The following is a 24546-nucleotide window of genomic DNA, read 5'->3' as shown; positions in this document are numbered from 1 at the left end:
CTATAAGCGGTAAGCTTGGGGAGGGACGGTGGCTCAGCGGTAGAGCATCTGCTTGGGAAGCAGAAGGTCCCAGGTTCAATCCCTGGCATCTCCAAAAAAGGGTCCAGGCAAAGAGGTGTGAAAAACCTCAGCTTGTGACCCTGGAGAGCCGCTGCCAGTCTGAGTAGACAATACTGACTTTGATGGACCAAGGGTCTGATTCAGTAGATGGCAGCTTCATATGTTATATGTTCATCAGCCCCAGCCATTGGCCATGCTGGCTGGGGCTGATGGGAGTTGTAGGCAGAAAACATCTGGAGAGCTACCGTTGGCCACCCCTGCTGTAGGGAGCTGGTTCCACTATGTCGGGGCCAGGTCCGAAGGAGCCCTGGCTCTGGCCAAGGCAAGCCAGACATCCTTTGGGCCAAGGATGGTCAGAAGGTGTTTTCTGAATGCGACTGTGTTTCCTCAGAAAACAAGATTCTGTTGGACTGCATCGAGGGGACGCCCTGCAGTAGGCCGTTGTGGCCTTTGAACGCTCCGGGTTGCGCTCCGAAGTGCACAGAGTCGACTGTGTTTGCGGAGTGGGGCCCAGCGACAGCTAAGGAGCTGGCAACAATTTATTTTGTAACCCCATTGGCCTGAAAAGAAAGATCCTGTCCAAGTAATTTTGAAACAGAGGCAAGCGAGAAGGTCCAAGGCTCGGAGAACAGAGAAGTAATTGCTCGGGGGTGTGGGGTGAGGGGGAGGTGACGGAAGCAAGAGACCTTCTGTGGGAACCGGGGTGGTGGTGGTTGGGGGGCAGCGGCGGTGGCACAGTTTTCCGTGCGTGGTGTTTTTGGTGCATTACGGAACCCGCCCTTCTCTTCCGCCCCGTCGTTCTAATTAGCAGAGACTCTGTGCAGCTGTGGCTTTTTTTTTTTTTCACAATCCCTGTCGTTCTAATTAGCAGAGCCTCTGTCTGTGCATCTGGTTGTTTGCTAAAAATTGCTAACTGAATAAGAGGGCGGTTGCTGGAGGGGGCAGAGAGAGAGAGACCGGGGGGGGGGATCTCCCACCTCCTCTTGAGACAACAGTGCACATTTGGTAATTGGGAAAGTTGACTTGGTCCTACTGAAAGGGAAAGTGGAGTCGGACACTTAATTAGGCACGCTCGAGGTCTGGCCGGGTGAGTTCTTGGGACCCCTCACTGGCCGAGACAAAGATTTCTGTCGCAGCCTCCTTCTGCTTCCTGAAGACCGGGGCAGGGGGAGGCCCTAGTGGGTCTAATTAGGCAGATAATTAAGAGAGAGGGTTTTGTTTGCATTCAGAATGTTTTAGAGACTTGCCTGGAGTCCTTGCCCTGTCCCCCCCCCCCATCTCAGCAGGTGCCCCCACTTCCATTCCGTTGCCTAGTTTGAGAGCCAGTTTGGTGTAGTGGTTAAGTGCATGAACTCGTATCTGGGAGAACTGGGTTTGATTCCCCGCTCCTCCACTTGCAGCTGCTGGAATGGCCTTGAGTCAGCCATAGCTCTCTTACCTGGGAAAACCGGGTTTGATTCCCCGCTCCTCCACTTGCAGCTGCTGGAATGGCCTTGAGTCAGCCATAGCTCTCTTATCTGGGAAAACCGGGTTTGATTCCCCGCTCCTCCACTTGCAGCTGCTGGAATGGCCTTGAGTCAGCCATAGCTCTCTTATCTGGGAGAACCGGGTTTGACTCCCCGCTCCTCCACTTGCACCTGCTGGAATGGCCTTGGGTCAGCCATAGCTCTCTTATCTGGGAGAACCGGGTTTGATTCCCCGCTCCTCCACTTGCACCTGCTGGAATGGCCTTGGGTCAGCCATAGCTCTCGCAGAGTTGTCCTTGAAAGGGCAGCTTCTGAGAGAGCTCTCTCAGCCCCACCCACCTCGCAGGGTGTCTGTTGGGGGGGGGCATGGGGGGAAGGCAATGGAGATTGTGACCACTCTGAGATTCAGAGTATAGGGCAGGATATAAATCCAAATCCAATATCTAGATGTCATATGGATTAAGGTGGTGGAAAGGGAATTAGGATTTGGCATTTCCCCTTCGGGATGGTGGATGGAATGATGGATGGACGGATGCATGGGGAGGCGATGGCAGACATTGAATAATGGCTACTGTGTTCATATCTGCACTTTTGAATGGAAGAACCAACGCTGCTGTTATTCAGGATGGTGGTGAGAAGTGCCACCAAGGTATGGCAACCCCAGAGGGTTTTCAAGGCAAGAGATGAACATAGGTGGTTTGCTGTTGCCTGCCTCTACATAGCTACCCTCAGGGCCGGCCCTGACACGAGGTGATTGCTTAGGGCTCCGGCCTTCTGGGAAAAGTTCAGAAAAGGGCAACTAGAATGATTAAAGGGTTGGAACGCTTTCCCTATGGAGAAAGGTTAAAACGCTTGGGGCTCTTTAGCTTGGAGAAACGTTGACTGCGGGGTGACATGGTAGAGGTTTACAAGATTATGCATGGAATACAGAAGGTAGAAAAAGAAGTACTTTTCTCCCTTTCTCACAATACAAGAACTCGTGGGCGTTCGATGAAATTGCTGAGCAGTCGGGTTAGAATGGATAAAAGGAAGTCCTTCTTCACCCAAAGGGTGATTAACATGTGGAATTCATTGCCACAGGAGGTGGTGGCAGCTACAAGCATAGCCAGCTTCAAGTGGGGTTTAGATAAAAATATGGAGCAGAGGTCCATCAGTGGCTATTAGCCACAGTGTGTATATATATGTGTGTGTGTACACACACACACATATAGATAGATACACACTGTATATATAAATTTTTTGGCCACTGTGTGACCCAGAGTGTTGGACTGGATGGGCCACTGGCCTGATCCAACATGGCTTCTCTTATCTTCTTATGTGAAACAGAGTGTTGGACTGGATGGGCCACTGGCCTGCTCCAACATGGCTTCTCTTATGTTCTTATGTGATGCAGAGTGTTGGACTGAATGGGCCATTGGCCTGATCCAACAAGGCTTCTCTTCTGTTCTTATATGACACAGAGCATTGGACTGGATGGGCCATTAGCCTGATCCAACATGGCTTCTCTTATGTTCTTCTGTGACACAGAGTGTTGGACTGGATGGGCCACTGGGCTGATCCAACATGGCTTCTCTTATGTTCTTATGTGACATAGAGCATTGGACTGGAAGGGCCATTGGCCTGATCCAACAAGGCTTCTCTTCTGTTCTTATGTGACACAGAGTGTTGGATTGGATGGGCCACTGGCCTGATCCAACATGGCCTCTCTTATGTTCTGAGGGGAGCCAGATTGGGTGTCCCCCATGTGACTTGGTGATGTTATCAGAGTGGGGGCGGGGGCCTGCCAGAAGTTAGCTTCGCCTAGGGTGCCAGACAATCTAGGCCCTGGACTTCCTCAGTGGCCCCCCCGTCCAAGTACTAACTGGGGCTCAGCCAATTTAGCTCCCAAGATCTGATAAAATTGGGCTAGCGTGTGCCATTCAGATCAGGGCAACCCCGTCTTATACTGAGCCAACCAAAGTCAGCATTCATTCTCCAGGGTCTTAGTTGGAGGTCTTTCATATCATCTGCTACCTGACGACTGGAGACTCCGGGGACTGAACCTGGGACCTTCTGCATGCAAAGAGGTGCTGCTCTCTTGAGCCGTAGTGCCACCCCTTTATCAGCGCCAGCAATTGAATAAGGGAGGGTTAGTGTTGTCGTTGTTCAGGAGGGGCTTGTAGATCTCCTGGATTTATCACTGGTCTCCAGACCACGGAGATCAGTTTTCCTGGAGAAAATGGCTGCCGCCCAGACTCTTGCTCTCTTTTTTTTAAGCAAGGACGCACAGGAAAGCAGTTCTAGATGGTTTGGTGTCAGGGGGTGTGGCCTAATAGGCAAATACGTTCCTGCTGGGCTTTTTCTACAAAAAAAAAAAGCCCCACTGCCACCCTACCCACAGTCTACCTTCAAATCTCCCTAAATTTCCTAACCAGGAGTTGACAACCGTAGTTTGCATTTGTTCCCCGCTGGGGGTAGAAAGCTGCAGTTGCACCCTCCGTCCATCTGCAGTGGGGGCACTGTAATGCAGCAGACTGGCAGTTTTTTTCTGTTGGTAAAGCTCTTACGGCAGTATAACAAGTAAGACCCTCAAACCCGTTATTAGTCTCCATTTGCAATCCCGCTTCCAGAGCATCGCAAACCGGGAAGTGGCAGATGTCACCGCCCTGGCCTCTTCAGAGTTGTGGTTGAAATTGCCCACTCTGTTTCCCGAAGGAAGAAACGCTTTTCCGGTGTGTCCTAATTGGAGAGGAGTCACCCAGTGGCCATGGCGATGAGTCACCAAAACGACTGAGGGGGATACATTTTTTAAATTGGCCTTTCCCTTGACAGTTCGAGCCGAATGCCTTCGTTGGTTAATCTTTGGCTGCTCTGCTGCTTCCCTCTTTCAAGGGCCTGTTGGATTGCATGCTTTTTGGAAGTGTTTCTGTGGCCCCCACAGAATGAGGCCTTTTCAGCTCCTGATGAAAGTCAAGGAGTGTTGCTTGACCTCCAGAGCGAGCCTCCATCCTAATTGTCCTGACAGATTCAAAAGCCCTTGTCTGGAAATCTCGGCTACCTTTCCTTTCCTTCGAGGAAGATGAGCCAGGAGCTCAGAGGTCAAGCAGCCTCCGTCATTAGCGGGGAAACGGTTTTGAAGTCCCCAAGTAGAGAACGGATAAGGGACTGAAGAGAATCGTCTTCGCTATGGAGATCCGCTGAAGGCCCGGAATTGTATCGAGGCACTCTGGGTCTTCACAAAACAAATGGGAGCAACGTAAAGGGGCATAAGATGGACCCTGAACGTGCAACGATCTCCGTGGTCTGCAGCGCCCCGTATATTGTCCTTTTTATTGATTTTAAAATATTAATATATGATACGCTCAATATTTTTTTTTAAAAAAAGAATAATTCCCAAGACTACTTCTAACCGGAATAAAATGCAAAAACTTTAAAGAGAAATAATCTATCGCCTAAAAATTAAATTAGAACCAGCCGCTAAAACAGCGGGATGAAGAAAATAGACCTCATAATCGTTATTGCCGGGTTTTTATAAGTAGCTGTTAGGAGGCTTAAGTGAACCCAGCAAGCAAAGCTCCCCCTAGCAAAAACACGCCACCACAAAATAGAATATTCAGCATTCTGAAAACTGCAGGCTGGGTTGGATTTGGTTTATGGCTGATTTTTCAGTCCCGCTCTAAAATGCTGTGATTAGCAACATCGATTTTTCAGGAGCACACCCATGAAGCTGCCTTATAATGATTCAGACCGTCGATCCATCAATACATCAGTATTGTCGACTCAGACTGGCAGCAGCTCTCCAGTGTCTCAGGCAAAAGTCTTTCCCATCATCTATTAAAGGGGTGTCAAACTTTCCAGGCCCGCGAGCAACTCACTGTCATCTGCTTCCTTCTGCATCACAGCTCGCTTTGCCAGGCTTGCTCAATGGCGCAAGAACTACATAGCAAAGCCTCTATTTTCTCCATTGACTGGCCAGCACGTGAAGCAACTTGTGTACAAAAGCTTGCAATGCCCAGCTATTTCATGTTTTCCCCTGGGTCTTAGGCTCAAAGCATTGGCCATGAGATTTCTGTAATGACTGCCAATAAATCAAAAACAGGTTTGCAACGTACACATGCACACCTGAACAACACCTGGACAGCATACTCAAAATTGCTACAGCACAGACATTGTCTCCAGATTTTGATGCAAAAATTCAAAGCAAGAGATGTCAGCTATTGCAAGACTGCTAGCCTTTTAAGCATATTTTTTTTAAAAAAATCTTTGTCTTTTATAAAATTTATATCTCTGGTTCCTGGCGTTACATTTTACGACACGTGGCCTGGCCCAAAAAGGTCTCATTTAAGTCAGATCTGACCCTCGTAACAAATGAGTTCAATACCCCTGATCTATTACCTTGTCGTATGAACTGGAGAGGAACCTGGGAATTGAACCTGGGATCTTCTGTATGCCGAGCAGCTGCTCTACCACAGCAACAACCCCCTAATTGCCAGATTATTATCTGAATTCATGGGTGTAGCAGGAGCAATCTGTGCTTCATGCCTCTTTGAGCAAGAGCTGTGCCTACTCCTTGTTTACCCCAAAAAAGGAAATCCCTGGCAATGCAAACTGTGTTCTGAGAAAAGTAGAATTCGGCTTCCAATCCCCAGTGTGTGAATGGAGGGCTTTTGGCACAATTCATTCTGCATTGTTTGCTGGCAATTTTCCCTCTAATTTCCACCCCCCCCCCCCACTGAGCAAAGCAGTTCACGTCCTGAGTAGAATATAACAGCTGTAATCTTAAAATGGGCAATGGGCAGGGCAAGACACAGTGTGGCTTCCGATCGCTGCTGAGCGGGGCTTCCTGCGTTAATGAGCTTACGGGCACATCTTAGATGTGCTGCTAACAGGCATCATTTATTCTGGGGTTGTGAACAGGGCTTCTTTTTGAGCAGGAACGCTTGGTGTCAAGGGGTGTGGTCTAATATGCAAATACAGGGCTTTTGTAGCAGGAACTCCTTTGCATATTAGGCCACACCCCCTGATGTAGCCAATCCTCCTGGAGCTTACAGTAGGCCCTGTACTAAGAGCTCTGTAAGCTCCCGGAGGATTGGCTACATCGGGGGGGGGGGGGTGGCCTAATACGCAAAGGCGTTTCTGCTACAAAAAAAAGCCCTGTGCAAATGATTTCCTGCTGGGCTTTTTCTGCAAAAATGAGTCCTACGTGCGAGCTTGATGATAGCTTTTTTTGTAGCAGGACCTCCTTTGTATATTAGGCCGCACACTCTTGATGTAGCCAATCCTCCAAGAGCTTACAGAGCTCTTAGTACAGGGCCTACCATAAACTCTTGGAGGATTGGCTACATCAGGGGGGGGGGGTGGCTTAATACACAAAGTAGTTCCTGCTGCAAAAAGAAACCCTGTGCAAATGAGTTCCTGCTGGAACAATGATGGCATCAAGGGGTGTGGCCTAATATGCAAACGAATTCCTGCCGCGCTTTTTCTACAAAAGAAGCCCTGTTTGGGGGCGTTCAAAGTTCTACGCCCAACCTTGGATGCTCTGGCCAGCTGCTGAGATTTCAAACGCAGTTGCGCAACTGAGAAGGCTGTCTCTTTAACGGAAGAAGCTGGAATTGTCAAGAAACTCGATGCCGAAGCAGCTGCCGCATCCATCTTCTTATCTACACCAGGGGTGGCCAGCGGTAGCTCTCCAGATGTTTTTGCCTACAACTCCCATCAGCCCCAGCCAGCAAGGCAAATGGCTGGGGCTGATGGGAGTTGTAGGCAAAAAAACATCTGGAGAACTACCGTTGGCCACCCCGATCTACGCTCTTCTGGCATTGTGGTGGACACACCCCGCCCTGACTGAACTGTCAATACAAATTGTCAAAAAGATGCACAGCCCTCTGATGACCAATCAGAAGCCCAACTGGGCAAAAGCCCCAAATGGCCCAACCCACTTTCTTAAATAGGGTTACCAGCCTCCAGGTGGGGCCTGGAGATCTCCCACTTTTACAGCTGAGCTCCAGCTGGCAGAGATCAGCTCCCCTGGAGAAAAGGGCTACTTTGAAGGGTGGACTCTCTGGCATTGCACACTGCTGAGGCCCCTCACCTCCCCAAACTCCGCCCTCTCCTGGACCCACCCTCAAAGTCTCCAGGTGTTTTCCAACACAGACTTGGCAACTCTATTCTAAAAATACTTGGTGGGATCCAGGAAAGATGGTGGGCACCAATGCATTCGCGGACACCATGTTGGGAAATCCTGCCATACAACCAAGCTGTGGGTATTAGGGTTGCCAGCTGCAAATCGGGAAACTCCTGGAGATTTGAGGGTGGAGTCCGTGGAAGGTGGGTTTAGGGTGGGAGGACTTCAGGAGGGTATAATACTGTAGAATCCACCCTCCAAAGCAGCCATTTTCTCCAGGAGAGCGGATCTCTCTTGTCTGGAGATCAGTTGTAATTCCAAGAAGATATTGGATTTATATCCCGCCCTCCACTCCGAAGAGTCTCAGAGCGGCTCACAATCTCCTTTACCTTCCTCCCCCACAACAGACACCCTGTGAGGTAGATGAAGATATTGGATTTCTATCCCGCCCTGCACTCCGAAGAGTCTCAGAGCGTCTCACGATCTCCTTTACCTTCCTCCCCCACAACAGACACCCTGTGAGGTAGATGAAGATATTGGATTTATATCCCACCCTCCACTCCGAAGAGTCTCAGAGCGGCTCACAATCTCCTTTACCTTCCTCCCCCACAACTGACACCCTGTGAGGTAGATGAAGATATTGGATTTATATCCCACCCTCCACTCCAAAGAGTCTCAGAGCGGCTCACAATCTCCTTTACCTCCCCCCCCCCCACAACAGATACCCTGTGAGGTGGGTGGGGCTGAGAGGGCTCTCACAGCAGCTGCCCTTTCAAGGACAACTTCTGCCAGAGCTATGGCTGACCCAAGGCTATTCCAGCAGGTGCAAGTGGAGGAGTGGGGAATCAAACCCGGTTCTCCCAGATAAGAGTCCGCACACTGAACCATTACACCAAACTGGAGATCTCCAGGCCCCACCTGGTGGTTGGCGACCCTAGCTGGGTATTCCTGATCCATGTAGCTAATAGCCGCACGCACAGCAGCCATTCTGTGTCCTCAGCTCTAGAATGGTGCTGTTCCAAGAACGATTATGTCCCTGCTGCAATGGTGGTATCGAATTTTTAGCCCGTGTCGTATTTGACTGTGAGGCTTGTAATGATCATCGTGAAGTATTTCCATTTTCCACGGCCATGCCTTTTGCCAGTAGTCCAAAACTGCAAGTCCTTAAGAATCTTCTTGACGATAAGAACCCTGAGGTTACATACGGATTTGCAAAATTTGGCTGGCTTGCCCCAAGAGTAAGGAAAACTCCAATAATTCAGTCAGGAAAGGCCTAAACCCCTTTGCCAGTCTGTTTGCTGTAACTGCCGTGTTCTGTTATATTTGTAGTTTTACAACTGTATTTTACGCCTTTTGATGTAAGATTGTATGGTCAGTCAGTTTTAATTTTGTATGATTTTACTGTTTTAAATGCCGGCTTAGGCTGTGAATAAACTATATATATTCTTCTAGCTGTAGAATAAGTTTCCCATCATGCAAAGCTGGCCAACGCCGATTCTTAAACCCTGGAAGCACACATCATGCAAGCAGTGTGCACACTCGTGCACCTGTTCTTACACTTCCACAAATTCACCCACGCATTGGTCCAGTACAGGGGTGGCCAAACTTTCTTAATGTAAAAGCCACATAGAATAAGCATCAGATGTTTGAGAGTCACAAAGCATGAATGTCGAAGGAAGGAATATAGATGAGGAGGGGAGGGAGGGAGAGGTGGACAGAAAGCATCTTTAACTTTAAATGCTTTCTCCAAGCCAGCCGATGGGGCAGTTGGGGCTTCAAGAGCCACACAATGTGTGTGAAAGAGCCACATGTGGCTCCTAAGCCACAGTTTGGCCACCCTGGTGCAGTATAACCAGACCAGCAGTTGAGACTGTAAGAAAGTAGGGATTTTTGTCCCTTTCCTTTTTCAAGGACACCGTGTCTGGGCCTGCCCTTCTGTTCTCTAGATACTTATACCTTGTTGCTATGGGTTTCTCCCCAGCCAGTCTCCAGGCGCTTAGCTCTTTTCATCTTTTCTCCTAATCCATCCCTCCAGGCCCCCCTCACATGTGGCTGTCTGTCCTCTTGAGCCCTATGCGTGGGTGGTCATGTTTTCCTGTCTTTCCTAGATACCAGACTCTGAGTTCTGTGGGTGACCCCAAATGGGCCGTCTGTTCTGCACGTTCCATGGTGGCGAATCTCAGCTTGACGGAGATGCGGTGTGTCTCAGCTGCTGGATGAAGGAGGGCACTTGACAAATCAGGTGCCTTTCCCAGGCACAATCTGATTCACATGTTCTGTTTCCCACCCACCCCCCTTTAAGGCATGTATTTACAAAATCCCATAGGGTTCCAGCTAAAAAGAGGGGCTACGCACGGTTAGACCATTGCAGCAGGAAAGGCTAAGGATCCGTGGCAATTTTAAAGGCTAACGGATTTATTGCAATAGAAGGTTTTACGAACACAGGCCTACTTTTTCAGGGGCATGCAACCGATCTCCAGTTAGCAGGCTGTGTATGTGCAGAATTCAACTCAGGGCAGCAGGAACTCATTTGCATATCAGGTCACACCCCCTGACGTCACCATTGTTTTGCACAGCACTGTTTTGTAGAAAAAGCCCAGCAGGAACTCTTTGCATATTAGGCCACACCCCCTGTTGCCAAGCCAGCTGGAACTGCATTCCTGTCCGTGCCTGCTTTAAAAATAAAATTTAAAAAAGCCCTGGGTCAGGGAATATAGTTGCCAACCTCCAGGTGGTAGCTGGAGACTTCCTGGGGTTACAGCTGATCTCGCCTGATCAGTCTAGGGTTGCCAATCCTTAGGTGGGAGCAGGGGATCCCCCGGTTTGGAGACCCTTCCCCCGCTTCAGGGTCGTCAGAAAGCAGGGGGAGGGGAGGGAAATGTCTGTTGGGAACTCTATTATTCCCTATAGAGATTTATTCCCATAGAAAATAATGGAGAATTGATCCGCGGGTATCTGGAGCTCTGGGGGGCCCCCCTGTTTTTTGAGGTAGAGGCACCAAATTTTCAGTACAGCATCTAGTGCCTCTCCCCAAAATATCCCCCAAGTTTCAAAACGATTGGACTAGGGGGTCAAATTCTATGAGCCGCAAAAGAAGGTCCCCCTATCCTTCATTATTTCCTATGGAAGGATTGAAAAGGTGTGCCGTCCCTTTAAATGTGATGGCCAGAACTCCCTTTGGAGTTCAATTATGCTTGCCACAGCCTTGATCTTGGCTCCACTCCAATGTCTCCTGGCTCCACCCCCAAAGTCTTCTGGCTCCACCCCCAAAGTCCTCAGATATTTCTTAAATTGGACTTGGCAACCCTAGATCAGTCCCCCTGGAGAAAATGGCTGGTTTGGAAGATGGGCTCTATGGCATGATACTGCACGGAAGCCCCTCCCCAAATCCCGCCCACCTCAGGTTCCACCCCCAAAATCTCCAGGGATTTCCCAACCCAGAGCTGGCAACCCTGATTATTTTTTGGTTACTTTGCTTCATTCTTTACATTTGTTTTTCTCTGTAACTCCGCATATGTGAGTGCAGAAAGCATATCAGAATTTGGCGACCTGAGCTTGTGTGCTGCGTTGTCTGATGGTGAAATGATGTCATTTATTGGAGGAAATAGGCTCTAATCCACAAAATCTTTGACCTCACTGCGAGACTTGATTTTATTGTTTTAAAACTACTATATTGTTACTCCTCTTTAGGTCTTTTTGTTCTCTGATAGTGTTGGTTGACTGCAGAGTGCTTTATTGATTCACCTAGAAAATTTGGAGGCCGCCTATCTCAAAACCTGCTGGGGCAGGTTTACCTCTGAGATAATAAAGCTGTTAAAAGACAGCCATTAAGCAACGGGTTGACGTCTTTAAAATGTACTTTGTAGCGTTTGGCAGGTTCCATCCAAAACAAAATGGCGGCTGGCGTGGCCAGCTTGGTGTGTAACCCGCTCATCCGCAGCGACTGGAAGAATGGTAGGGGAACAGTCCCATTCTGTTGCAGTAACCCTTTTAGGGTTTTCTTTTCTTTCTTTTTTTTAACTTTCCAAAAGCTTTATTGATGATAAGAAACGAGTGTATATAAATTCCAAGTATAACAAAGCAAAATATTTGAATACATTTGTTGTTTTTACATAACCTTATACACTTAAGGGCTCACAGACGCTTAATAGAATTTAGCAAAAGCAGTGAAAACTTGTTGATGCTTGTTAGCAGTGGGCCTGAAACACGAATAAAATCGAAATTTAAAAAAAAGGGGAAAAGAAGAAAAGTGAGACGTTACGAAAGCTAAAGAGAAAAAAGCTAGAGCGCTAGGGAAAGGATAGTAAAGAGAACATGTCAGGATGGTCTGCCTGAAAGGATTAATGTGTGAAGAACCAAATTTCCATATTAAGAAGGGCGACCATTTCTTACATAGGGAACGTTGACGTGTAGTTTCAAGATTGTTAGGTGGGCGTCTTATATCAGCAATTTTATCAAGAAAAAAGTATTCCCAGAGTTTGCTAGTCCGTTGTTGCAACGAAGGGGGTGGGGTGGGGTCTTTGGATTTCCATTTGGAGGCTATGGCAAATTTTGCTGCTGGGAGCATGAGTGACAGTAGTTCTAAGCGTAGTCTGGAAATAGAAAAGTCTTCCCAACCATTTAAGAGTATCAGTTTAGGCGAGACGGGTAAGGTAATATGCATAATCTGTTCGATACTTCTTCCAAAAGGATCTTCTTCCAAAAATCTTTAACCGGGGGGCAGGACCACCAGCGGCGGAAGAAAGTCCCCCTCTCGCCGAAGTCTTTGATACATAGTGGAGAAATATTGGGTATTATTAAGGAAAGTGTGGAGGGCAGCAAATACCACTGTGAGATTATTTTGTATTCTTGAAGTTGAATATTTCGTGATTTAGAACATAAGTGGGGGGAGGAGGTTTAGTGTTTCCTGCCTCATCGGACTAAACACTTGTAGGGTTGCCAGATCCCCCTGGCGACCAGCAAGGGTTGGAAGGGCAGGCTGGGAAACTCCTGGAGATTTGGGGATGGAGCCTGGGGAGGACAGTGGGCTACCTTGCGATAAAGTCCGCCCTCCAAAGCATCCATTTTCCCCAAGAGTACCGATCTCTGTAGTCTGGAGATGAGCTGTAATTCCGGGGATCCCCAGGTCCCACCTGGAGGCTGGCATCCCTTGGAGTATAGTCTACCTGCTTTGGCCTGCAGCGTTGCCACGTGGAAAGGATCTATTCGTTCCGGCAGCCAACAGACCCTTGTGTTCCAGACGCAGGCTAGGAAATCCTAGGAAGTGTGGCCACTGGGAGAGCATTTGCATAGCTCCCCTTTTATTGGCTGAATTCCAAGGGGGCGGGCTGGAGGCAGATCCATTGATACCGGCTGGGATGCCCGGAGGTAACTTTTAGACAGCTTGTTGAAAGGGCATGTCGAGGAACCCAAGAAGGTCTGTTGCGTTGCAGCTGAGAAAGAGCAGGTACGTTGGGGGCACTTTTTTGCAGAGGGGGGAAGTGGGGTATTTCTAAGTGGGCAATGGCAATGTGAGCATGTTACAGACATAGCAATGAGAAGCTGCTTGGATTTGTGTCAGAAGCAGCAAACGGGGAGGAAGGAGACGCCCTCAGAGTATTCAAGAAGGGTGCGCAGACGAAGCAGACAAGGCCTACAGCCTGTTTCGTAGCTCTGCAAAGCCGAATAGCTCTGATATGATTCGGTCTAATCCCAAAGATCGGCTTGCAAGTCCTGAGCAAAGCCGTTAATGAGTGCACGTTTTGGAGAGCATTAATTCTTAGGTTTGCCGTAAGTCGGAGGTGACTTGTTGGCACGTAACATACAGCATCCCAATTCCCAAAGAAGCTTTTTGTTCAGTCGCACAGTCGAGTCCGACTCTTTGCGACCCCATGGACCAAGTCACGCCAGGCCCTCCTGTCTTCCACCATCCTCCGAAGTCTGTCCAAATTCGTGTTTGTTCCATCAGCAACGCTGCCCAGCCATCTCATCTTTTGCCGTCCCCATCTTTTGCCTTCCGTCTTTCCCATCATCAGGATCTTCTCCAGGGAGGGCTCCCTTCTCCTTTGGTGGCCAAAGTATTTGAGCAACTACAGCATCTGACCTTCCAGGGAACAGTCTGGGTTGATTTCCCTTAGGACTGACTGAAATTTACAGGACAACATTTTGTTCAAATTTTATTCCCCCCCCTCCCCCGGGACTGTGGAATGAATCAGCCCTACCGCTGGTTGTTTTATAGGGTCAGGGTTTTCTTTGGCAAAACCGTTGATCTCGCAAGGTGCAAAAACCCTGTCTCTTTGTCGATTAATTGGGTGTGTGACATTGCTCACCGTGGCACCTCAGAAACAACAACAAAAAAGCCCCCTGAAGAAAAGCCTGTAGCATGGTTTAAATGTGACTCTGAAGCCTATGCGTTTTCATGGCTGCAAGGTTATCACCGTGCAAGCATGGAGTTCCACAGGAAAACTTGTTGGCCTCGGATTCAAAAGAAGCCTCCATTTGCACATAGATCATTTAAAGGTGTGAGGTGGGCGATGTCATATCGAAAGAGCAACGCCTGCCACCGATCACTCCTCAGGTGTATGTGTATCACCTGTTTGTGTGTGGAACAGCAGCACAAACGGGAATCCCAGGGACTGTTCATGCAGTTCCTGTAGATCCAAGCTCAGTTGCCGCTTAGCCAACAATACCCACTGCTAACTCTGCTGCCTTAGTTTTTCCCATCTGTGAAATGGGAATAACATCTTGCCATAACCCGTTTCAGCCACTGGCTATTCAAAAGGAGAGGTACAGATAGCTATGGAACATGGCAGGAAATTGTCCCAAGTGGCATTTAGAGGGAAGCGCCCCTCTGAGTTTCCAACTGGATATAATTCTTCCTCTGACGCCTCTCTGTCTCTTGGCCAGCTCACTGGCTCTGCAAGCTGAGGGACTGATGGAGACGACTAAATCGGCTGTTATGATACATGCGCATGTTAAAGGCGCAAATCCCTATACTAAAAAAGGAGCAAGTGTTTCTATATTATAAGCGCACAAAGCTGCCAGCACAGAATCGGATGCTCGCTCCGCTTAATCCGGTCCTGCCTAGTGAGATTGGCAACAGCAGTTCTTCAGGTCTTTTTCAGACTCATCAAATGTGCTTTGTAACTTGAGAAGATGGGGACTGCGACAGAGATATGGTTGCCAAGTCCAATTCAAGAAATATCTGGGGACGTTGGGGGTGGAGCCAGGAAACTTTGGGGTAGAGCCAGAAGCAAGGGTGTGGCAAGCATCATTGAACTCCAAAGGGAGTTCTGGCCATCACATTTAAAGGGACCACACACCTTTTCAATGCCTTCCTTCCATAGGAAATAATGAACGATAGAGGCACCTTCTTTGGGGGCACATAGTATTGGACCCCCTGGCCCAATCTTTTTGAAACCTGAGGGGTATTTTATGGAGAGGCACTGGATGCTATGCTGAAAATTTGGTGCCTCTACCTCAAAACACAGCCCCCCCCCCAAAGAGCCCCAGATACCCGCAGATCAATTTGCCATTATTTCCTATGGGAATAAGTCTCCCTTGGGAACAACAGAGTTCCCAGAAGACATTTCCCTCCCCTCCCCCCGCTTTCTGATGACCCTGAAGTGGGGGGAGGGCCTCCAAACTGGGGTATCCCCTGCCCCCATATGGGGATTGGCAACCCTAGAAAGAGATCTTCCACCTATAAAGCCTGCACCATACAGTCACAAAGTGCATGGAGCCTATTTGCACTTGCTCAGACCACTGGTTTGTTCTGCTCTGCATAGGCTATTGTAGGTTTGTTCTGCTCTGCATAGGCTATTGTAGGTTTGTTCTGCTCTGCATAGGCTATTCTAAATGATGACTGCTCTCCAGGATCTCAGGGGGAAAAAGGTCTTTCCTAACCTGAGATTCTTTTAACGACAGACGCCAGGAACTGAACCCAGTTTGGCTGCCTTGATTCAAAGCAAGCACTTAACTCAGGGGTGGCCAGACTTGCTTAACGCAAGAGCCGCATAGAGTGAGACATTTGAGAGCTGCAAGTCCTAAACATCAGATGTTTGAGAGCCGGAAGACAAGGAAGGAAGGAACGCAAACAGATGGAGGGAGGGAGACGTGGAAAGAAAGCATCTTTAATTTTAAATGCATTCTCCAAGCCACCAGCTGGCTTGGCTTGGAGAAGTGATTTAAAAAGACAAAGGCCTTCTCCAAGCCAGCCGATGGGGCAGCGGGGGCTTCGAGAGCCACACAATATGTGTGAAAGAGCCACATGTGGCTCCTGAGCCGCAGTTTGGCCACCCCTGACTTAACATCTGAGTCCCAGCCACTGCTCTGGCTGGGCGTCTTGCGAAACATGAATAAAATTTAACAAATTAAAATGCACTTTTTAATTTTTAGCATTACCCTAGGTTATAGCCAAAAGAAAGGCTTTTATGCCTTACTGAGAAATTTGCTTCCTTCGCTGTTCAAATCTTTCACATAGAGTTGAAAGGGACATCCAAGGTTGTCTAGTCCAACCCCCTGCACAATGCAGGAAATTCAGAAATATCTCCCCCCCCCACCCCCATCACACACACACACACACACACACACACCCAGTGACCCCTGCTCCATGCCCAGAAGATGGCAAAAAACTTCCAGGATTCCGGGCCAAACTGGCCAGGAGAAAAATTGATTCCTGACCTCCAGCATTTCCCTGGGCGTGTAAGAAAAGGCCACGAGAACTCAGCACTGGTGTCGCCCTTCCTGCCCTCCTTCTCATGATCTGCCTAAGTTCCCAGAATCAGCCTTGCTGTCAGATGGCCATCTAGCCTCCGCTTAAAAACCTCCAGAGAAGAAGAGCCCACCACCTCCCAAGGAAGCCTGTTCCACTGAGGAACCACTTTGTCCGGAACTTCTTCCTAACGTTTAACCGAAAACTCTTTTGATTTAATTTCAACCTGTTGGTTCCGGTCCGCCCTTCTGGGACAACAGAAAACACCTCTGGGCCATCCTCTGTATGACAGCCCTTCAGTTACTAGAAACTCGAACCCAGAGTGTTGGGTTTCCGGGCACAGGGTTCCCGCTTTGGCTGTGTGTGAACGGCAGATCCGTAGCTCACGCTTGGGCCATAGAGGTGGGTGAACAATCTCCACAGGGTGTTAAGAACACAAAGGCTCAGCTGAAGTGTTTACACTTTACACATCTAGCCCTGATTAGGGTTGCCAGCCTCCAGGTGGGGCCTGGAGTTCTCCTAGGGTTGCCAAGTCCAATTCCAGAAATATCTGGGGACTTTGGGGGTGGAACCAGGAGCAAGGGTGTGACAAGCACAATTGAACTCCATCACAATTAAAGGGACCTCACAACTTTTTAAATGCCTTCCTTCCCTCCACCCTCCCCTTCTCTGATTTCACCTTAGAGGCGGAGCGGAGTGGGTGACGCCGCTGCCGCCTCTTCTCCGCTTCACCATAGCTGCTCCTCCGAGATCCTAGAAGGACCCAGATTCGCGGCTCGCCATGCTCCTGGCCTGCCTCCACCCTCCCCTTCTCTGATTTTACTTCAGAGGCGGAGCGGTGCGGGCGATGCCGCTGCGCTGCTGCCGCCTCTTCTCTGCTTCATCTTATCTGCTCCTCTGAGATGGGCTCAGCCTGAGCTCATCTCGGAGGAGCAGCTACGGTGAAGCAGAGAAGAGGCGGCAGCTGCGCAGCGGCGTCGCCCGCTCCGAGATGGGGCGGCTCGCCACCCTCCTTGGCGCCATTTCCCCCCCTCCCACCGCTTCCGTTTTTTTGGGGAGCGGGGGAAGAGGCTGGAAATCCTGGGGTCCCCTGCCAGGGCGGGAGGGTTGGGAAGCCTAAGTTCTTCCGCTTTAACAACTGATCTTCAGCTGGCAGAGGTCAGCTCCCCTGGAGAAAATGGCTGCTTTAAAGGGTGAACTCTATGGCATTATACCCTGCTGAGGCCTCTCCCCTCCCTCAAACCCCACCCTCTCCTGGATCCACCCCCAAAGCCTCCAGGTATTTTCCAACACAGATCTGGCAATCCTAGCCCCGGTATATATCATCTCTCTTTTAGGGGGTTATTCTTCTTAAGTTGCAGAAAAGGCCAGCATTTTTGTTGCAAAAGAGGAAAATTGGATAGCGAGTTGATATTTTAATTACGCGTTTGTAACCCCGAATACAGACAATAATCCACATTTCACTAAAGTCGTCTTCTCCCCTCCTCCCCCAGCCCCGTGGCTATAATCTGCCCCTGCTGGTCGACAGGCATCAGGCAAATTCGAAGGGCTTAGAGACAAGAGAGGGTTTATCCGGAACATTCCTAGGTTCCCATCTTGTTAAAATTGAAGGCCTCTAAAAGGATTTGAGCCTGCCGCAGACAATTCCATGAAAGAAAAGTGACGTTTATGTCTCCTGAGGCAATTGTGGATGCAAAGTTATTGGAGCGGGGGGGATTTGGCAACGCCCGTTAATTTTAAAGATGATACAAATCATTTCTGTTCTGTTTCCCCCAGACTTTTGAAAGACCAGGCGCTTGGCGGTAGATTTTTCCCTCAGGCAAAGACCTTCTTGGGGAGTCTATCACGGAGGAAGTAACATACCGATCGGTACATGTGTTCAATTTTCTGTAATTTCTGAGGCTTCAGGAATGGCGTTTCCTTAATACCCCAGCAGTTATTATTAAATATTTTTCTCCCACCAAATATTTCTGGAATAGCCTTGTGAGGTGCATGGGTCCTTTTTTTAAGCCCTCACAGGTGAGACATTGACTCCTCTGGAACTTCTTGTCGGAGTGTCGTCGGGTTGACTGCGGGTGGGGAGGGCCACAAAATGGTCACCACGGCGTTTTTGGAATGTTTTGGACGAGGCCACGTGCAGCAAGATGGGCAACGTGGGCAGCCATGTTCCTCTCCGAGACCCAACGACAACAGGAAACGCTGTGCCCTGTGGGGTCGTCGTTTTTTAAGGCCGCTGGAACCAATCAGATGCTTCCCAGAAGCTCCACCTCCTGTACATTGCTGTAGGTATTGGGTTTCTTAAGGGTAGCTTCGTCACAATCACCTCTCAGGGTATGGTGCCTGGCAACTAGTGGGAAGGCTGTGGGCAGGGATAAGGAGGGGCCGCAATGCCAGCTGTGACATTACATCACTTCCAGTAAAAAAGAAAAAGGAAGTTTCACAGGTAGCTCTAGGAATCACTGGAAACTCCATGGTAAAACCATAGAGTTTCTGGTGATTCCTGGAGTTGCCCTATACTGGTTTTTTTAATGGTAATGTGACGCCACAGCCTGGAGATAGGATCCCTATCTGAGCGGGTGTGCTGGTCGCATGTGTATGGTCCCATTTTAGATAAGGCAATTTAGGGTTGGCATTATGATTGCTGCGTTGAACTGTGATTACAAAATGAAACAGAAATATACTTGGCATTTTTAGTTAATGATGGAGTTGGAGGAGTTCTGGGAAACTGGGCGTCCAAAGCATATCACGTGCACATTAGACTTGTAGGTCTTACAACAGTCCTGTAAGGTAGGTCAGTAACTGGGGAAAGGACAGGGAAATGGGCAGGGTGGTTATGAGGCTCTTTGCTTGTGGGGGAAGCTCCAGGTTTTGTGGGGTCTGTAGACAAAATGTCCCTTCATGCCCATCCTCCCTCTTAAGCTTCCACTTACTTTTGCATGCATGTACACAAACACTAAGAGCTCCATGGTGCAGAGTGGTAAAGCTGCAACACTGCAATCCAAGCTCTCTGCTCACAACCTGAATTCGATCCCGGCGGAAGCTGGGTTCAGATAGCTGGCTCAAGGTTGACTCAGCCTTCCATCCTTCCGAGGTCGGTCAAATGAGTCCCCAGCTTGCTGGGGCGGGGGGAGTGTAGATGGTTGGGGAAGGCAATGGCAAAGAAAGGAAAGGTCCCCTGTGCAAGCACCAGTTGTTTCCAACTCTGGGGTGACGTTGCTTTCGCAATGACAAACCACCCCGTAAAAAAGTCTTCCATGAAAACATCATGATGCAATGTCACCCCAGAGTCGGAAACAACTGGTGCTTGCAAAGGAGACTACTTTTACCTTTTTACACAAACACACCGTAGGCAGAAGGAGTGGAGCATGACTGAACCCTTTGCCCCCCCCTCCCCCGGCCACTGCGGCATCTCATGAACGTCTGAGGTGATCTCCAAGTGGAAGCAGATGTGCCCAGCATCTCCAGTTCAGGGGGTGGTTCTCTAGCTTGGCCGTGGACCAGAAAGGATGGCCTACCACACCAACCCTTGGTGATTTTGTTCCAGTAATGTGGTGAAGGTCTCTCGTAGCCAATAGGAGCCTGCTGCTTTTTGCATCAAAGATTTTGCTCAGGTTTTCAGAAAGCCAACTGGGATGCCCAATTGTAGGTTCCGCCCGCCCCTATATGCTCTGCATTACTAACGGGGCACATTGTCAAGACAGTGTGCATTTGCAATAAAAAAGGCAAACGCCATGCTGGGAATTATTAGGAAGGGAATTGAAAACAAATCAGCCAGTATCATAATGCCCCTGTATAAATCGATGGTGCGGTCTCATTTGGAGTACTGTGTGCAGTTCTGGTCGCCGCACCTCAAAAAGGATATTATAGCATTGGAGAAAGTCCAGAAAAGGGCAACTAGAATGATTCAAGGGCTGGAACACTTTCCCTATGAAGAAAGGTTGAAATGCTTGGGACTCTTTAGCTTGGAGAAACATCGACTGCGGGGTGACATGATAGAGGTTTACAAGATTATGCATGGGATAGAGAAAGTAGAGAAAGAAGTCCTTTTCTCCCTTTCTCACAATACAAGAACTCGTGGGCATTCAATGAAATTGCTGAGCAGACAGGTTAAAACAGATAAAAGGAAGTACTTCTTCACACAAAGGGTGAATATAAAATTTTGGCCACTGTGTGACACAGTGTTGGACTGGATGGGCCATTGGCCTGATCCAACATGGCTTCTCTTATGTTCTTCATGTGAATGCATGGGATGCATCCCTCTGTATTTGAGAGGAAGTTCGAAAAGGGTTAAAATTCCAGACCTGTGTTGTTATTCCACCCCCCCCCCCCCCAATTGCCCTCTGTGAATTCCAGCAAATCCCTCCTCCTCCCTCTCTCCCTCTTTGAGAAAGAAACCACATAAACAACTGATGTGGGTCATTAATTCTCTATAATAGATGGGGGCTGGTGGCTCGTTTCATCTGGGATCAATTATTGACCTGGGAATGAATGAAGAATCTGTGCTCGGCTCCGAATCAGACACCTGGGGCCAGCCGTGCCTTTCCATCAGGATGACAAAATCTCTCCTTTTTCCCCCCTCACAAGTTTGTGGTCCTGGCCTGTCAGTATGACCTGACAGGGCCCGAGGAAACAGGAGGTATTGGGAGATGCCCAAACATGTTGACACCTACCCGTAACCGCTGGGAAGAATTTGCTCCTGCCAGGTTGCTAATCCTCATCAGATTTGCAGCCCCGCGTGAGGAGAAAGACCAGTGGCGTTGGGCCTATTCCTGATCCCAGTCCCCTAATCAAAGATGGATTTTCTGCTCGTTTGTAACTATAGGGTGAGCAGAGCCCGTAAAGATGTTGCTTTTTTGCTGAGAGGATAGCTATTCTGATTCTCTTTTTGTGATACCTGTCCAGAGCCCCGAATCATAAACTCCCCCCCCCCCCCAAAAAGGGCTTCTTTTGAGAAGAGTATCTTGACCCGGTCCAGTGTGGTAACTCGAGGTGGCACCCGAAGATCTTCCGCTATTATGTTTGATCTCCATATGGCTGAGATCAGTTTTCCTGGAGAAAACAACTGCTTCGGAGAGTGGACTCTAGGGCTTGGGTGTCAAACTCATTTGTTATGAGGGCTGGATCTCACATAAATGAGACCTTTTCGGGCCAGGCTCTTTGTGTCACCAAATGTAATGCCATGTAGCAGAGATATAAACTTTATAAAGGATGCAGACGAGCACAATTAAATATTTTTTTAAAAAAAACTAAATGAAACGTAGTTAAAACATTAGCACTCTTGCAATATTTTGTTTATTTAATAGTCTCTGATAACTGGCACCTCTTGCTCTGAATTATTGCATTAAAAACTGGGGACAATGTCTGTGCTGTAGCAATCTTGAGTATGCTGCTCAGGTGTTTTCAGGTTCGTATCTGTAAGTTGCAAACCTACTTTTGATTTACTGACATTCATTACAAAAATCTCATGGTCAGTGCTTTGAGTATAAGACCCAAAGGAAAACATGAAATGGCTGGGCCTGACAAGCTTTTGTACATAAATTGCCTTATGTGCTGGTCAGCCAATGGAGAAAATAGAGGCTTTGCTCTGTAGCTCCTGTGCCATTGAGCAAGCCTGGCAAAGTAAGCAGAAGGAAGCAAGAGAGGGAGAAAGACGTAGGCAACAGTGAGTTGCTCACGGGCATGACAGGAGCCCTCTGGGGGCCTGATCTGGCCCCCCAAGCTGCATGGGGTCGCCAAGTCCCTCGCAGCATCCGATGGGGACTGTTTTTGCATGTGCAGAGTGCGAGCGGTGCGATGACATCACTCACAAGTGACATCATCGCGCTGGCGATGTCGCACGGTGGCCACTCTAGGAGCTTCCAGGAAAACTCTATGGTTTTCCCAGACGCTCTAGCAATTTGGGAGGGAAAACTCTATGTTACAATAGGTACCATAGAGTTTTCCCTCTCAAATTGCTAGAGCAGGGATGGCCAACGGTAGCTCTCCAGATGCTTTTTGCCTACAACTCCCATCCGCCCCAGCCAGCATGGCCAATGGCTGGGGCGGATGGGAGTTGTAGGCAAAAAACATCTGGAGAGCTACCATTGGCCACCCCTGTGCTAGAGCATCCAGAAAAAACCATAGAGTTTTCCCGGAAGCTCCTAGAGCGACCGACTCTTGATGTCGCTGGTGCGATGATATCACTGCGAGTGATGTCATCTCAACAGCGACATCCGGGGAGGATCTCCCCTGCTGCCCCAATGTGGGCTGGCGGGTTGGGAACCTCCAGGGCAGGGGAACCCCCGCCTGGCCCGGGAACTTGGCAGCCCTAGGGCCACATGTTCGACACCCCTGTTCTAGGGCATTATAACTTGCTGAGGTGCCTCCCCTCCCCAAACCCCACCTCCCCTGGCTTTACCTCCAAAATTTCTAGATGTTTCCCAGCCCAGATCTGGCAACCCTAGGTAATCCTGTCACACATGTCTGTTTTACTTCTGAGTCAGCAGTTGAGGGAGGTAACAGATGATAAGTTGAGGGGCCGGATTTGGGCCTAGGGCTTCCAGTTGCTGACCTGCACCCTTTCCAGACCGCCTCCCTCCTTTGCTTGAGTGGCAAAGAAAGTTGACAGTTGTCCGTAATATGCCAATTTGCTAGTTTTGGGTTGGACTGATTGTTCATTGACAAATGGTAGTCATGCAGTCTCTGGCCTGCTTTTGGTTAGCCCAACCACAATGGCCTCTTGGTCCATGGCAAATGTTAGTCTTTAAAGGTGTCAGGATGAAGTGGAATTCAGAAAATGGGGTGGCATTATTTTGCTTTTTCTGCATATTTGTTTCTTTTAGCTTTCTCCCCGGTCCCCCCCCCCCCCACTTTGCAGTAGCTGTCTCCCTTCTCTCTGCTGCTACTGCTGCAGTATTCCTGTCTGGCTGTTCCCCTGAACGATCCCAGATAATCAGGAATCTCAGGAAAAGACAACGATGTTGAGAAACCTAGCCAGCCAAGTCAGGCTCCAAGATGGACATCTGTCTTGCCTCGACCAGGGCCAGGACTTTCTCAGCTCTGGCCCCTACCTTGTGGAATCAGCTCCCAATGGAGACCCAGGCCCTACCTGAGTTACTATCATTTTGTAGCTAGATCCAAGAGGGCAGCCGTGTTGGTCTGAAGCAGATGAACAAAGCAGGAGTCAAGTTGCACCTTTAAGACCAACCCAAGTTTTATTGAGAACGTAAGCTTTCGTGTGCTCTCTAAGCACACTTCATCAGATGAGGGGATCAAGTATTGTGGGCTGAAATACATGCAGTTTGTTGTTTAAGAGTGCAAACTGGCTGTGGTCACATGATAAAACAGTGTGGCTTGGCCATTTGGTCTGGATAGCCATAAAAGGTCACAAAGTTCCCTGCCAATTGGTGTTTTTGCAAATCACTGAAGGACATGCATTTCCTAGTTGTAGGCTGCTGTAAATTAGGTAGCCTACAACTAGGAAATACATGTCCTTCTGTGATTTGCAAAAACACCAATTGGCAGGGAACTTTGTGACCTTTTATGGTAATAACTGTTTTTACTTACATAAAAAGCTTACGTTCTCAATAAAACTTGGTCTTAAAGGTGCACTTGACTCCTGCTTTGTTCAACTATCATTTTGTAGGGCCTGTAAGATGGGCCTTAGGGTGAGGCAACGGGCATCCTATTCCTTCTACTATTCCATCATTTGGCCTCCCTTGTTGGGACATCATGCTTTACAGCCTTGTGACATCGTGCTTCGCTACGGTGCTGTCATTTATTACTACCATCATTTCCCTTGGGCTGAAAGTTGCTTTATTCTGTAAAATGTGCCCTTCCCGCCAGGGGATGCACCTTCTTTTGTTCTATTGTTCTTGGTTTGCTAATTTTATTGTATCGTTTTTTAATTGTTGTTCGGTTTATGTTGCGATCCACCCTGAGCCCGTTACAGCAAACGGTGGAACATAAGCCCACGAAAGAAAGAAAGAAAGAAAGAAAGAAAGAAAGAAAGAAAGAAAGAAAGAAAGGCTGTTGAATGTGACCATTGTTCTGTGTTAATTGCCCAAACAATGGGCGCATCCACAAACCTATTGCCCTTTCACCACACCCCCTCCAGCCTAGAAATAGCAGCTCTCCAGCAGCCCTGGCCTCACTCAATGCACAGCAGCCAAGAAGGTCAGAGCACCTGCTCCGGCTGCAATGCCACTGAGGATGTTCTCCGCAGCCGAGAACAAAACGTCTGGAAG

At 48.7% G+C, this 24546-nt stretch overlaps 1 protein-coding gene across 3 annotated transcripts in view; it reads left to right on the top strand.

Annotated features, from left to right (window-relative positions):
- Positions 1-24546, top strand: part of DVL1 (dishevelled segment polarity protein 1) — a 196933-nt gene that overhangs the window by 123990 nt on the left and 48397 nt on the right. The window lies entirely within an intron of this gene.

This window comes from Heteronotia binoei, chromosome 18 (genome assembly GCF_032191835.1).
Source record: "Heteronotia binoei isolate CCM8104 ecotype False Entrance Well chromosome 18, APGP_CSIRO_Hbin_v1, whole genome shotgun sequence".
Taxonomy (NCBI): domain Eukaryota; kingdom Metazoa; phylum Chordata; class Lepidosauria; order Squamata; family Gekkonidae; genus Heteronotia; species Heteronotia binoei.
Note: the sequence above shows the minus strand (reverse complement) of the source record. Positions and strands in the feature narration are given on the sequence as shown.